This window comes from Bombina bombina, chromosome 2 (genome assembly GCF_027579735.1).
Source record: "Bombina bombina isolate aBomBom1 chromosome 2, aBomBom1.pri, whole genome shotgun sequence".
Lineage (NCBI taxonomy): Eukaryota > Metazoa > Chordata > Amphibia > Anura > Bombinatoridae > Bombina > Bombina bombina.
This window is the reverse complement of record NC_069500.1, coordinates 203,410,306-203,427,737: the sequence shown is the minus strand read 5'-3', so window position 1 is coordinate 203,427,737 and position 17,432 is coordinate 203,410,306.

The window sequence follows — 17,432 nt, the reverse complement described above, 5'->3', positions numbered from 1 at the left end:
CATTATCAGTTCCTAAGATTCTCTTTTCTAGACGAGCGTTACCAATTCGTTGCTTTTCCATTTGGACTAGCCACCGCTCAAAGAACACTAATCAACTAGTGTTGTTTCTTCGGAAACATGGTTGGAGGATCAATTTTCCAAAAAGTTTCTTGATTCCTCAGACAAGGGTCACCTTTTTAGGTTTCCAGATAGATTCAGTGTACATGACTCTGTCTCTAACAGACAAGAGACGTTTGAAAGTGGTTGCAGCCTGTCGGCACCTTCCAGTCTCAGTCATTCCCTTCAGTGGTTATGTGCATGGAAAATTTAGGTCTCATGACTGCAGCATCAGACGCGATTCCCTTTGCTCGTTCTCACATGGGACCTCTCCAGCTTTGTTTGCTGAATCCATGGTGCAGGGAGTATACAAAGATATCACAATTAATATCCTTAAATCTCAATGTTTGACACTCTCTGACGTGGTGGTAAATCACCAGCGTTTAGTTCAAGGGGCTTCTTGTTCAGCTAACCTGGACTATGATCTCTACAGATGCAAGTCTTTCAGGTTGGGGAGCTGTTTGGGGATCTCTGACAGCACAAGGGGTTTGGAAATCTCAAGAGGCGAGATTACCAATCAATATTTTAGAACTCCATGCAATTCTCAGAGCTCTTCAGTTTTGGCCTCTGTTAAAGAGAGAACTGTTCATTTATTTTCAAACAGACAATATCACATTCAGTGGCATTTGTCAATCAGCAGGGTGGGACTCACAGTCCACAAGCTATGAAAGAATTATCTCGGATACTTGCTTGGGCGGAATCCAGCTCCTGTCTAATTTCTGCAGTGCATATCCCAGGTATAGACATTGGGAGGCGGATTATCTCAGTCGTCAGACTTTACATCCTGGGGAGTGGTCCCTCCATCCAGATGTGTTTTCTCAGATTGTTCAGATATGGGGTCTTCTACAGATAGATCTGATGGCCTCTCATCTAAACAAGAGACTTCCCAGATGCCTGTCCAGGTTCAGGGATTTTCAGGCGAAGCAGTGGGTGCGCTAACACTTCCTTGGTGTTATCAACCTGCTTATATTTTCCCGCCTCTAGTTCTTCTTCCAAGACTGATCTCCAGAATCATCATGGAACAATCGTTTGTGTTGCTGGTGGCTCCAGCATGGCCTCACAGGTTTTGGTATACGGGTCTTGTTCGGATGTCCAGCTACCAACCTTGGCCACTTCTGTTAAGGCCGGACCTACTGTCTCAAGGTCCATTTTTCCAGCAGATTTTCAGATCATTAAATTTGAAGGTATGGAAATTGATCGCTTAGTGCTAAGTCATAGAGGTTTCTCTGACTCAGTGATTAATACTATGTTACAAGCTTGTAAATCTGTCTCTTGAAAGATTTATTATCAAGTTTGGAAGACTTACATTTCATGGTGTTCTTCTCATAAATTCTCTTGGCATTCCTTTAGAGTTGCAATAATTTTACAGTTTCTTCAGGATGGTTTGGATAAGGTTTTGTCTGCAAGTTCCTTGGAGGGACAAATCTCTGCTCTTTCTGTTTTATTCACAGGAAGATCGCTAAACTTCCTGATATTCACTGTTTTGTACAAGCTTTAGTTTGTATTAAGCCTGTCATTAAATCAATCTCTCCTCCTTGGAGTCTTAATTGGGTTTGGAGGGCTTTACAGGCTAATCCATATTGAGCCCTTTGCTTTCTTTGGACATTTAACTACTTTCTTGGAAAGTATTGTTCCTTTTGGCCATCTCTTCTGCTAGAAGAGTTTCTGAGCTATCTGCTCTTTCTTGTGAATCTCCTTTTATGATTTTTCATCAGGATAAGGCGGTTTTGCGGACTTCATTTAAATTTTTTCCTAAGGTTGTGAATTCTAACAACATAAGTAGAGAAATTGTTGTCTCTTCCTTGTGTCCTAATCCTAAGAATTCTTTGGAAAGATCCTTACATTCTTTGGATGGGGTGAGTGCTTTGAAATATTATATTGAAGCTACTAAAGATTTCAGGAAGACTTCTAGTCTATTTGTTATATTTTCTGGTCCTAGGAAAGGTCAGAAAGCTTCTGCTATTCCCTTGGTTTCTTGGTTAAAGCTTTTGATTCTTCAAGCTTATTGGAATCGGGTCAGGCCCCGCCTCAGAGAATTACAGCTCATTCTACTAGATCAGTCTCCATTTTGTGGGTTCTTAAGAATGAAGCTTCAGTTGATCAGATTTGCAAAGCGGCGACTTGGTCCTCTTTGCATACATTTACTAAATTCTAACGTTTTGATGTATTTGCTTCTGCAGAAGCAGTTTTTGGTAGAAAAGTTCTTCAGGCAGCTGATTCAGTTTGATTCTTCTGCTTATGTTTTTAAGTTTTTCTTGTAATTAAAGAATAAACTTATACTTTGGGTTGTGGATTATTTTTTCAGCAGAAAATGGCTGTTCTTTATTTTTATCCTTCCCTCTCTAGTGACTCTTGCGTGGAGTTCCACATCTTGGGTATTAATATCCCATACATCACTAGCTCATGGACTCTTGCCAATTACATGAAAGAAAACATAATTTATGTAAGAACTTACCTGATAAATTCATTTCTTTCATATTGGCAAGAGTTCATGAGCAAAATACAGGAATAGAGTGCGCTAGAAATAGCTCTACCTATAACCTAATTCTACACTACTTGTATATCAATTAAATAGGGTAAAATACAGATACATTTTTAAAGAGTTAAAAAACACAATACAGTAAAATTTATATATATATAAACACTATTATACTTTATTTTCAACAAATAAAAACACTTAAAATATTATAAGGTGCACCTTTTTACTATAACAATATAACAATTTTTATATTGCACTGTTAATAATTTCATTTGCTAAATGAACCGTTAACTTCCAAATGCTCAAAGGCAAAGATATCTATTTGCTCAATTTAACCAGATGAATAGTTGTATCAATATTGTCTCAAAGTTTGTATTGAAACTTTTCTTATAATAAATAGTATCAGAGAAGAGAGTCAATATGTTATCCTCTTTCTTGTTATATAGTTCTATATTGTCTCTTGTATCTCCAATGAAAGACTTTATGTAATTTAAGTATTACACTTTGAGTACCCTTTAATCGTTGGTTACTGGAGTGTTCAAAGATAACTGTTGTTAATATTATCCTCTGTTGGCGTATATATGAAAACTTGTTGGCTGCAATCCAAAAAATATATAAATCTGACACTCACCAGAATCTGAAAGGTTTGGAATTATTTACCTTTCCCCGAATCGGCTTTACTCTTGCGGCGGTGTTGGCGTTTCCAATTCAGCCGTTATTTTGGCTGTGACGTGTGAAATCTCACTGACTTCTCTACCGCACCAATTCCCGAGCTATAAAAAAAAACTGTGCGTAAAACTATGCAAATAAGGAACTACATGAGTGAAGGAAAGACATTCCCTTTAAGGATTCCGGTATAAAAGACTGCCACACAGGAACAAGTTCATCTTGAAAAAAGCTTCTAAGCTGAAACGCGTAGATGACCCAGGACCAGATCCGTTCAGCTGGCCAGCCTTTGTAACGGATGTTTCCCTGATAAGCAGCAACCCTGTAAGTGTCACTGAGGGTGACGGAAGATTGGGAAGGATAAGTTGAGACCCCAGTATTGAGGAAATTGTGCTCTTGAAAGAAATTTGCAACACCAAAGGAACCACATTGCAAATTTGAAAAAAACATTCACCGGTAACCCGGCTCGGCTATTGGTGCGGTAGAGAAGTCACGTGAGATTTCACACGTCACAGCCAAAATAACGGCTGAATTGGAAACGCCAACACCGCCGCAAGAGTAAAGCCGATTCGGGGAAAGGTAAATAATTCCAAACCTTTCGGATTCTGGTGAGTGTCAGATTTATATATTTTTTGGATTGGGGCCAACAAGTTTTCATATATACGCCAACAGAGGATAATATTAACAACAGTTATCTTTGAACACTCCAGTAACCAACGATTAAAGGGTACTCAAAGTGTAAAACTTAAATTACATAAAGTCTTTCATTGGAGATACAAGAGACAATATAGAACTATATAACAAGAAAGAGGATAACATATTGACTCTCTTCTCTGATACTATTTATTATAAGAAAAGTTTCAATACAAACTTTGAGACAATATTGATACAACTATTCATCTGGTTAAATTGAGCAAATAGATATCTTTGCCTTTGAGCATTTGGAAGTTAACGGTTCATTTAGCAAATGAAATTATTAACAGTGCAATATAAAAATTGTTATATTGTTATAGTAAAAAGGTGCACCTTATAATATTTTAAGTGTTTTTATTTGTTGAAAATAAAGTATAATAGTGTTTATATATATATAAATTTTACTGTATTGTGTTTTTTAACTCTTTAAAAATTTATCTGTATTTTACCCTATTTAATTGATATACAAGTAGTGTAGAATTAGGTTATAGGTAGAGCTATTTCTAGCGCACTCTATTCCTGTATTTTGTATTAGATTGTAGTGTGGGCTTTGGGAAACCACACATTGTAGAGTTGCATATTTCTACTGTAAAGGGTTTACTTTCCTGTTTAATTTTCAAGAGTTCATGAGGCCCACCCTTTTTATGGTGGTTATGATTTTTTTGTATAAAGCACAATTATTTCCAAATTCCTTTGTTGATGCTTTTTACTCCTTTCTTTATCACCCCACTACTTGGCTATTTGTTAAACTGAATTGTGGGTGTGGTGAGGGGTGTATTTATAGGCATTTAAGGTTTGGGAAACTTTGCCCCTCCTGGTAGGATTGTATATCCCATACGTCACTAGCTCGTGGACTCTTGCCAATATGAAAGAAATGAATTTATCAGGTAAGTTCTTACATAAATTATGTTTTTTTAAGCGCTCTCAATTTTTTTTTTCTTTTGTTATTGTTCTATCTGTGAGGGAGATCAATATACCAGTGGCTAGAGTTTTTGTTTTCCTTGTGCAGACATACTTCCTTGTTTTTTTACTCAGTCAGGGACAGACAGACACACACCTCACACACTCATTCCACACACACGTCTGAATGCAAACACTGTCTTTAAAATGTATGCTAAATTGTGATTGGCTGATGTCTGTCACATGATACAGGTGGCCAGAAAATGGGAGAAAAAATGCATTTGCCAGAAAAAAATCTACTGCTTATTTAAAATTTAAAGTAGGTGTTTTTGCATTGTCTTTTAATTATTCCCTTGTTAATTATGCAATTCTACTGTATTTAGTGATCCTTTAAAACTACAGGGTAGGGAAGTTTTCTCTAATGGGGTTCCCTTCTTTCACTAACAAAGATATTTTGAAAGGTGGGGTAGCACACAGACTACATACATGCATGGGCCAAATCTCTTATGTAGTAACATCACCCAGATGAGTAGTGCTGTCTACAAATACTTGTGCAGTTTAACTCCTTTGCTGCAAAAAGTAATGCATTTGGCAGTTAAGATGTTAATCAGACAGACTTTCCTCATTTCTTCACCATTTCATAACTCATTATTTTGCCTAAAACAAAAGGTTGTAACTGTTGCTCTTATTGCTGCAGGGTCGCCTTTGGCTCAATAAATCAAAGGACAAATAATTATACAATTACACAATATAATTAGATCCATTTTATCTTACCATAACTATGTGACAGGCTCTCTGTTACTATCAGAGCACAGTGCAATTTTTATTTGGGCACTTATAGTCTCCTTCTAGTTATGCCATAAACATATTGCTAGAACTGAAAACCAGGTAGGAGCTGGTTATTTTTATTACAACTTGCTCAAGTGAAATACTTATTTTTAAGGCGTACAAAAGTATGTGTGCAGGTTGGTGATTTGAAGGAGAGGAGCTGAGTGTATCAGACAGTGATACATGGAATTAAATCCCACACAAGCTACGTAGTACAATATGCTTTACACAGAAGGGACAATTAGACTTACCGCAACCTCACACCACAGCCCTCCTGCCTCTATGAATGCCTGTGCATGGGGAACCTTTTCTTATATATAAAATATATGTTTAGAAGTTTATAGAGGAGGTTGGGAGGTCAACATGCTACAAGGAATAGTCTTCTCATTGCTTTGCCTTGTTCTGCTCAGAAAGGTACAGCTTAAACTCAGCTAGAAGCTCATCCTCAGAATATAGGCTGTATGAGAAATGAACTCTCTGTATACAACAGTTTGCATGGATTTGCACTTGCAGCGTCTCTATGTAGATTAAACAGCAGCTTAATGCCTTACGTCTTCTTCAGATCAGCTAAGCACATATGTGGTGCTCACATTTTTCCTTTCCACTTCCAGCACCAGTGACTTAATGTCATTGTCCTCTTTATGTGCACGTTCCTCACCTTCTTATCCCTGATCTGGAGCGGTTTGATAAATACACAGTACCAGGCATGCACTAAGTTCGCCTGTTCTTGGTCACACGCTTGCAGATTATGGAGCTCCGCCCTCATGCACTGACTCTCACACACTGACAAGTTCTGTCAGAAGAGCTCAGTCCTGCATGGCCATTGCTATGGTGCTTCACGAGGACACGGTTGCCATGGTGACACATCCGGACAAATGGGTTTTTCAACTCCTGTGTGTGTGAATGTATATATATATATATATATAAATATATATATATGTATAACAAAATTTATGCTTACCTGATAAATTTATTTCTTCAAGATGTGGTGAGTCCAAGGGTTCATCTGTAATTACTGTTGGGAACACCACTCCTCGCCAGCAGGAGCAGGCAAAGAGCACCACAATAAAAACTGTTAAGTATCACTTCCCTACCATAAACCCCAGTCATTCGACCGAAAGTGAATGGAGAAAAGAAAGCAATACATGGTGCGGAGGTGTCTGATGTTTAATTAAAACCATAAAAACAAAAGCAAAAGGGTGGGTCTGTGGACTCACCACATCTTGAAGAAATAAATTTATCAGGTAAGCATAAATTTTGTTTTCTTCTAAAGATGTGGTGAGTCCACAGGTTCATCCGTAATTACTGTTGGGAACCAATGCCCAAGCTAGAGGACAAAGATGAATAAATAGGGAGGGAAAGAAAAACTAGTGTGTCTAAACGGAAGGCACCACCGCTTGAAGAACCTTTCTCCAAAAAGCTGCCTCAGCCGAGGCAAGAGTATCAAATCTGTAAAATGTTTAAAAGGTATGCAAAGAAGACCAAGTTGCAGCCTTGCAAATCTGCTCCATAGAAGCTTCATTTTTGAAAGCCCAAGAAGAGGCTACAGCTCTGGTGGAATGAGCCCTAATTCTCTCCGGAGGCTGTTTCCCAGACGATTCATAGGCCAACCAAATCACACTTCACAAACAAAAAGTAAGAGTAGAGGCAAAAGCCTTCTGACCTCTATTCTTTCCTGAATAAACGACAAAGAGAGCAGAAGACTTACAAAAATCCTTAGTCACTTCCAAATAAAACTTAAGAGCACGGACTACGTCCAGATTATGTAACAACCACTCTTTATCCAAAGAAGGCTTCGGACACAAAGAAGGAACAACGATTTCCTGATTGATATTCTTGTTAGAAACCACCTTGGGAAGAAAACCCAACTTAGTTCTAAGCACACCCTTATCTGTGTGAAATATAAGATAAGGTGAATCAAACTGCATGGCTAACAGAAATAAAACTTTCCAAGATAAAAGCTTAATATCAACAGAATGCATCGGCTCAAACAGACGCTGCTGCAAAACATTAAGAACAAGATAAAGGCTCCAAGGAGGAGCAACCACCTTAAACACAGGCCTAATTCTAACCAATGCCTGACAAAAGGACTGAACGTCCGGCAAGTCTGCCAAACGCTTGTGTAATAGCACTGATAAGACTGAGATTTGACCCTTCAAGGTACTAGCAGATAGCCCCTTCTCAAGACCATCCTGGAGAAAAGATACATTTCTTGGAATTCTAACCTTACTCCAAGAATATCCTTTGTCTTCACACCAAAAAAGATATTTCCTCCATATCTTGTGCTAAATTTTCCTGGTAACAGGCTTATGAGCCTAGATCATAGTCTCCACCACCGACTTTGAAAACCTACTCTTAGTAAATTCACCTCTATTGAACTTGAAACAGAAATAATCTCACCATTCTCTCTTAAGGCGATATTGCAGTGTCCAATAGGGAATCTCCCTAGTATTCTGACAAATTTAATTACCTTTAAGAATGTTATCATTGCATGGCAAAAGATTTGTTTCAACCTGGAAATAGATTTTAAATGCTCTTCCCTTCTTCCAATATGTGGGAATCCAGAATTTATACCAGGAATTCAACAAGCAGTTTTTAAATCATGGTCTCAAAAGTGTTTGATATATCTTCATCAATTGTTCTCTCCTACCGGACATTTACTATCCTTTAATAACCTTATTCGCATGTTCCAAATACCTAGGAATGATCTGTTTGCATATTTTCAGATACGTCATTTTATTAATTCTAAAAGTTGGAAAATCGAGCTACTGTGTCGATGGTCCGAGATCAATCTATCTATCAGGAAATTTTCTGTAGGCAAATGGTCTATATCGTTACTATATGATATTTTGCTTTCCAAACAGGGTCATCTATATTTAAATAAAATTCAAGCTTTTTGGGCATAGCACTTTCCAGCAGTAGACTCTATAAATATTAGACACAGTTGTAGGTTAATACAAAAGCTTACAATTCCCATTGGTTGGAAAGAATCACATGTCAAACTGATTCATAATGTCTATTTCTCTCCCTCAAAATTGGCAAAATTCTTTCCTAATAATGATTTCTACTGTTCTAAATGCCATCTAGATGAAGCAGATATTCTACATATATTTTGAAAATGTTCAAAAATATCCCAATTATGGTCCAAATTAGATTTTTGGTACAACAAACTTTTTTCAAGATTAATGGTAGATATATTTTTTTCTTGTCGGACTCAGCAATCATTAGACCAAATTACTACCATAGCTAGTGTACACTGATAATGATAATGCGATACATGATATGGAAGTAGTGGAAGGATACATCTCCACCTAGGTTTTCTAGTTTTATAAGTACCCTGCTACAACATATTACGTTTGAGATACAGAACATTAATTTATTAAATGATAATAAGACGCAGGAATTCTTGGACAAATGGCTACCACTGATCAAAGCACAAACATTGGTGATTCAAAAACAGTTATTATCTCCATTGTTCAACACCAATAAACCAACATTTATATCACCAGCTAAAACTGGGCAGTTTCCTCTTTCTTGGATACCCGCTGCATTAGTAGCACAGTAATTTAAAGACTGTGTTAAAGCAAGTAATGTTATAGAGGGATGGAGTGATTCAGTTATGGTTATAATTCTTTTCTTCTTTTTTTTTTTCGTTTCTGTTTGTTGTGTTTATTGTTTTTTGTTTTGTTTATTTTTGTTTGTTGTGTGTTTATTTTATGTTTTTTTGGGGATAAAATAAAAATTTGTACGGTTCTTAGGCATGATAGATTTTTTTATAAGTGTCAATAGATATAGGGATATGATAAACAGGAATTGCCGTGTATTGGTTTGGGAAACTCTGAAATCAGGGTAATCTCTGTGAATTTCATTATGGCCAAATTCTTGAAATACATGTGGTTTACACTTATTTTTCTGTGGTTTATGAATTTATCTATTGTTCTTGTATAAACATGTCACCTGTTTTATGGGCATGAAGTGTATGTAATTGTCTTCCTCATGTTCTGTGAACTAGCTTAATAAAAGAATTAAAAAAAAGAAAAGAAAACCAATGCTTAGAAACAATCAACCATTCAATCTCCAAGCAGTCAGTCTCAGAGAAACGAGATTTTGATGAAGAAATGTCCCCTGAAGAAGAAGGTCCTTCCTCAGCGGAAGCCTCCATGGAGGTAGAGATGACATCTCCTAGAATTAAAAAAAGAAAAGAAAACCAATGCTTAGAAACAATCAACCATTCAATCTCCAAGCAGTCAGTCTCAGAGAAACAAGATTTTGATGAAGAAATGTCCCCTGAAGAAGAAGGTCCTTCCTCAGCGGAAGCCTCCATGGAGGTAGAGATGACATCTCCACTAGATCCGCATACCATATTCTTTGAGGCCAAGCCGGGGCAATTAGAATCACAGATGCCCTTTCCTGCCTCACGCAAGCAATTACTCGAGGCAGAAGAGCAAATGAGGGAAACAGATAGGCCATCCTGAAGTTCCAAGGAGCCACCAATGCATCTATCATATAGGCTTGAAGGTCCCTTGATCTGGACCCGTACCTCGGAAGCTTGGCATTCTGACGAGATGCCATGAGATCCAACTCCGGAATCCCCCATTTGGACACCAACCTGGAGAAAACTTCCGTATGAAGTTCCCATTCCCCTGGATGAAAGGTTTGTCTGCTTAGGAAATCCGCCTCCCAGTTGTCCACTCCCGGGATATGGATGGCCGACAGACAGCAAAAGTAGTCCTCCACCCACTGGATGATCCGAGATACCTCCCTCATAGCTAGAGAACTCTGAGTTCCCCCCTGATGGTTGATGTATGCCACTGAAGTTATGTTGTCCGACTGGAATCTGATGAACTGGCTTAAAGCCAACTGAGGCCAAGCCAACAGCACATTGAAAATCGCTGTCAATTCCAAGATGTTGATTGGAAGTTGTGACTCCAAAAGCTCCAAACTGCACCCCAGCCTACTAGACTGGCATCCATAGTCACTATCACCCAAGAAGGTCTCCAAAAGGAGGTGCCTTGGTTCAGGTTGTTAAAGACAACGACCATCGAAGAGAATCCCTTGTATTTTGGTCCAGGGATAACCTCGGGATAGATCCATATACTCTCTGTTCCACTGGCTGAGCATGCACAATTGCAGATCTCTCAGATGAAACCAAGCAAATGGCACGATGTCCATGGCTGCCACCATTAGACCGATCACCTCCATACATTGGGCAACAGAAGGATGAGGCGTCCCCTGTAAAGATTGGCAAGACAACGTGAGCTTGTTTGTTCTGGTCTCCGTCAGGAAGATCTTCATCAGGACTGAGTCTGACAGTCCCTAGAAACACTACTCTTGTTGCTGATTCACCTTCCACCCGTGAGACCAGCCGAAGGACAGTAACCTCTCTGTGTAAGAAGTTGCCTGAGAAAAGGAGGGGGCCTGGACCAGAACATCATTCAAATAGGGAGCCACCGCCACTTCTTTGGATCTGATCACCACTAGGAGTGCTCCTAGCACTTTTGAGAATCTTCTGGGGGCCGTGGCAAGGCCAAACGGTAAGGCCACAAACTGAAAGTGGCGATCTAGAAATGCAAACCTCAGAAACTTGTGATGATCCCTGTGAATGGGAACATGTAAAAATGCATCCTTCAGGTCTATGGTCGTCATATACTGACCTTCTTGGATCAAAGGAAGGATCGTCCGAATTGTCTCCATCTTGAAGGACGGAACCCTGAGGAACTTGTTAAGGCATTTCAAGTCTAAAATTGTCTGAAAGTCCCTTCTTTTTTGGGGACCACGAAAAAGTTTGAATAAAACGCCATACCCTGTTCTAGTTTCGGGACAGGTACAATCACTCCCAGAGCCGAAAGATCTTCTACGCACTTTAAGAATGCCTTTCTCTTTATCTGGTTTACAGATGATCTGGAAAGCAGAAACCTGCCCCTGGGAGGACAACCTTTGAATTCTAACCTGTATCCCTGAGAGACTATTTCCACCGCCCACGAATTGGGAACGTCTCTCAGCCAGACGTGAGTGAACTGAGAAAGTCTGCCCCCTACTTTATCCAGGCCTGGATCGGGGGCAGACTCTTCATGCAGACTTAGAATCAGCCGCAGGCTTCTTGGTCTGCTTTTCCTTACTCCAAGACTGGCTTGGCTTCCAGGATGATTTGTTGTTATCCTGTTTAGACGAAGGCAAGGAGGACTTTCCTCTGAAGTTACAAAAGGAACGAAAATCACTCTGACGTCCCTTTGGTTTGCTCCTTTTATCCTGGGGAAGAAAAGACCCTTTTCTGCCTGTAATATCAGAAATGATCTCCACCAAACCCGGTCCAAATAAGGTCTTCCCCTTGTAAGGAAGAGCCATTAACTTAACCTTAGATGAAACATCCGCTGACCAAGACTTTAACCATAACACCATTCTGGCCAAAACAGCAAAACTAGAAGCCTTAGCTTCTAGTCTAAGGACCTGCAGGACTGCATCCGCAATATAGGAATTGGCGAACTTGAGAGCTCTAATCCTATCCTAGATCTCATCTAGATGGGTCTCCTCCTGTAGAGATTCCGTTAATGCGTCAAACCAATATGAAGCTGCACTTGTCACCGTGGAAATACATATCACCGGTTGCCATTGAAGACCAAGATGTACATAGATCTTTTTAAGATAGGCCTCCATCTTTTTATCCATTGGATCTTTGAAAGAAGAATTATCCTCAATAGGTATCGTGGTTCTCTTGGCCAAGGTGGAAATGGCACCCTCCACCTTGGGCACTGAAGCCCAAGATTCATTGAAACATCTTCCTAAACACCGGTGACGGTATAAAAACCACAGCTGGCTTCTCCCACTCTTGGGCTATGATTTCTTTAGCCCTATCTGGTACTGGGAAAACTTCAGAAGAAGACGGAACAGCAAAAAACTGTTAAAGGGACAGTATACACTCATTTTCATATAACTGCATGTAATAGACACTTCTATAAAGAATAAGATGCACAGATACTGATATAAAAATCCAGTATAAAAATGTTTAAAAACTTACTTAAAACCTCTTAGTTTAGCTCTGTTGAAAAGGTAGCTGGAAAGCCCACTGCAAGTGGGAAATAAGACACTCCCCCCCTTCCCCTTCTTTTGTATATGAAAAGACCCTTTACACAAACAGGAGCAAGCTGGAGAAGGTAGCTGACGGTATTCAAATAATACTTTGGGGCTTGATTAGGAGTCTGAAAATCAGAGCAATGTTATTTAAAAATAAGCAAAACTATACATTTAAAAAAAGAAAAAAAACTTTATGGGCTATATAAATAGATCATCTACAAAACATTTATGCAAAGAAAAAATGAGTGTATAATGTCCCTTTAAGCTTACTGGACTTTTTAGGCGTAACTACCGCCTAAGCATCCGAGTCATCTAATGTAGCTAAAACCTCCTTAAGTAATACACAAAGGTGTTCAAGCTTAAATCTGAAGGAAGAACCTTCCCCGTAAGAGAAAGGCATTACACTGTCCGAATCTGAAATCTCACCCTCAGAGTGAGAGTCCCCCTCATCCTCTGTTCTTAAAGGAACCTGAGGGCCAATGATAGGAACAGAAACCCTACTCTCTGAATTTTTAGATTTCCTCTTACGCTTCCCTGAAAATCTGGGAAACTCGGCTAAAGTCGCAGATACCACAGTAGATACCTGTGCAGCAATCTCTGCCTTTAAAAATGCTCCAGAGGAGCTAAAGAGGAACCGCAGGACACAGTGTTAGATGCCATAGAGGCTTCGGACAGAATAGGAGAGACAGACATTAGGCTCCATATTAATTTTTTTTTATTTACCCTGTAAAGTCTGTTTAACACATGAGGAGCAAAACTGCATGGGAGCTGCAATCTGGGTGTCTAAACATAATAAACATGGGTTGAACTGACTGGGTTCCTTTTCCATGTCAGACATAGCTGGTAGTTCTAATAAAACAAGCGCTACAGCTCTGCAACGAACAGCTCGGAATGCAGGCCTGATGACGTAATAGACGTCGACTAATCGTAAAAAAAACTTGCACAGGCATCGTAAGGAGGTGGGCGTGGCTAACAAGCCGCCTGTTTCTGAGGAAAATTGAAACAATTTCTAAGTTACCGTAATGGCACACCTAGCAGACACTAAGGGTTACAATAAAAACATAAGTGTCCCACACGGTCTCTCACCAACACTGTGTCTGCCCCATGTCAGTAGCTGACCCCATCCCCTGGGTGAGCTAAACCGTCTCAATGACTATCTTAGCAGGGAATCTTAAGTGTCCCTCTCCCACCAGGAAGAACTTGCACTTACCTGCACCGCTGTCTGACATGATGACAGCTGCTCAGTATGAGAGGACACCTTCTACCTCACAGAGACTAGGGCAACATTGATAGCCAAGTAACTAACTTAGGTATCTGAGGGCAGGGCAGCATAGGCAGAGAAACAGAGCAAGTACCGCTTTGCAAGTTCCCCACCGCTTTAAAGCTACCACAGCTCGACCACAAAGACTAACGTGAGATAAGGCTATGCCTTGTATCTTGATTGAAGTCTTAATCTTCACAACAACACTAATTAATTACACACTAAACTTCACCTCCTCCATGCACATAGAGGCAAAGAGAATGACTGGGGTTTACGGGTAGTGAAGTGATACTTAAAGGGACACTGTAACCAAAATTTTTCTTTCGTGATTCAGATTGAGCATGAAATTTTAAGCAACTTTCTAATTTACTCCTATATTCAATTTTTCTTCGTTCTCTTGCTATCATTATTTGAAAAAGAAGGCATCTAAGCTTTTTTTTGGTTTCAGTACTCTGGACAGCACTTTTTTATTGGTGGATGAATTTATCCACCAATCAGCAAGGACAACCCAGGTTGTTCACCAAAAATGGGCCGGCATCTAAACTTACATTCTTGCATTTCAAATAAAGATACCAAGAGAATGAAGAAAATTTGATAATAGGAGTAAATTAGAAAGTTGCTTAAAATTTCATGCTCAATCTGAATCACGAAAGAAAAATTTTGGTTACAGTGTCCCTTTAAAGGGACATGAAACCGAATTTTTTTCTTTCATGATTCAGATAGAGAATACAATTTTAAACAACTTTCTAATTTACTTCTATTATCTAATCTGTTTAATTATCGTGGTATCATTTGTTGAAGGAGCAGCAATGCACTAATGGTTTGTAACTGAACACATGGGTGAGCCAATCACAATCGATATATATATGCAGCCACCAATCAACAGCTAGAACCTAGGTTCTCTACTGCTCAGGAGCTTGCCTAGATAAAACTTTCAGCAAAGTATAACAAGAGAAGGAAGCAAATTAAATAATAGAAGTAAATTGGAAAGTATTCTCTATCTGAATCATGGAAGAAACATTTTGGGTTTAATGTCCCTCTAACCGTTTTTACTGTGGTGCTACTGTGGAGTGATATTCCAGTAATCATAGATGAACCCCTGGACTCACCACATCTTTAGAAGAAATATATATATATATATATATATATATATATATATATATATATATATGTGTGTGTATGTTATTATTTATTTCCTAATAAAAGTCCACGAGTAGGGAATGCTCACTGAGACAAAATTGGAGTAGGTGTATTGTTATTTTGCATTTTATTATTGCCCTATTGTTTGCATATAACTATGTCTAACGCACCTTATGTTATATACCAGCAATGGTGCAATAACAAAATGATCTATGTGTTCAAACTCCGCAAAAATGGTAAATACATAGTTAAAGGGAAGTTAAACTGAAATCTGAAAGGCGGAGTTTAGCACCACTCCATATTCAAAATTCACCAGACACCACTGGCATGATGACTCATGGACTCACTAAAGAAAGAAATGAATTTATCACATAAGCATAAATGTTGTTTTTGTGTGTGTACATGTGGATATCTAAGGGTGCCTGTGTATGTATATGTCTATGGGTGTCTGTGTGTGTGCTTGTGGATGTTCATGGGTGACACTGTGTGTGTGTGTAACAAACAGTTTTCCTGGCCGGCCCCGCAGGCAACTTCAGGTGGAATACTGTTTTCCTGAATAAAACAAAATGGAATCAATGGCTGAGAGACCTAACTTACCACAAACCCTTACTGGGATACTGCAAGTTAAATACGGTAACCAAGAAGGGGCTATGGGTAAGAAAGCAATGAGCCCAAACTCAGTAGCTGAACTCTCTCTAATACTTTAATCAGCACCTACAAAGTAAAAGCACAAATAAGTACTAGAAAGTAACTGTAAATTAATTATTCTAATTACCAAAGGCAAACATACCTTGGTGAATGTTTGGGCTTGTATCCAGATGAAAAACTAATTTGCGTAGAACACTTGAGATGCAGGAAACTGCAGTGACAGTGTAGGCACATAACCAAATACAAAGGCAAATTAAAAAGTTAAAAACTCAAGTCAGTTCCACTTAAGGATTTAAACAAATGTCAGTGGAAGCCAAGTCAAAATCAGAAAATCAAAAAAGTATATTACCAGAGTAGAGGTAGTTATCACACTCAATGCACAAGCTCCATCATGCTGCACACAAAAATCTTATAAAGACTACTATAATTAAGGCCTGATGTATCTTCTAGATCTCCTTAAAGGTACAGCACACCTTACTGCAGCAGGGACAGAAATCACTCTCTTATACAAGTACCTGTTATGCCTGTAAGTAACCTCTATGGGTGCTTCAATTAAAACTAAATGATAGCGAGAAATGGAAGGATGCACTTTAGAATTGCGAAGGATGGACTTTAGAATTGGGGAGAGCACATTTTGGAATTTCATCCTGGGAGACAGAGCTTTTACAAATTGCCCTGGCTGGAGCTACAGCATCTGGACTTGACAACCTGCACTAAAGGCCAGTCTCACAAGCATTATAAAGCAGTAGCACTGTAGCAGGGAAGGGAAGAGATGAATTAATGAAGACATTGGTGGCAACTGCCTAGCATCTGGGTGAGTTCTCCAGTGGAGTGCTTCCTTCATTCTGGATCTAAACTCAATGAAGAAAGTTGCAGACATCACAAATTAATCCAAGAGAGACTTCATATAAATACAATCAAACCCCAGGTCATATCAACAATAGATGTGTTTCCTGCATAACAGGGCGCATTTCCTCAGAATGTTATGATTCTTCATTCTGGAACCAGAGGTACCATGGTGACAGTATCCACAAGTATTCTTGTGATATTTCATTTGGTGGGTGGTATTACAGTTCTTATGGCTTAATAAATAATGACATATTGTTGCTGTTCTGTGATATTTTAGAACTGTTTTATACCGTTTTATATACCGCTGCTATAATTATAGGACCAGTGAATACAGTAGTTTTGCATAATCAACAAAAAGACAATGTAGCACTTAGTCTGAACTCCCCCTGTATCATGTGACAGCCATCAGCCAATCACAAATGCATATACTTATATTCTGTGAATTCTTGCACATGCTCAGTAGGAGCTGGTGACTCAAAAAGTGTAAATATAAAAAGACTGTGCACATTTTGTTAATGTAAGTAAATTGGAAAGTTTAAAATTGTGTGCTTTATCTGAATCATGGAAGTTTAATTTTGACTTGGGTGTCCCATTAAGTAGTATAGCTGCATTGGCGATATAAGACGTTTTATATGCTGTTCACATTTTTTAATAGTATATATTCTTTTAGTGTATATTAAACAATTGGTTCTCTCTCTCATATACATTAAAAGACAATATAAAATTGATTTGTTCAACCTACTAATATATAATGTTGTAAGACAGAAGAGAATAATATACATTTTTCAATGTAAAACTAAT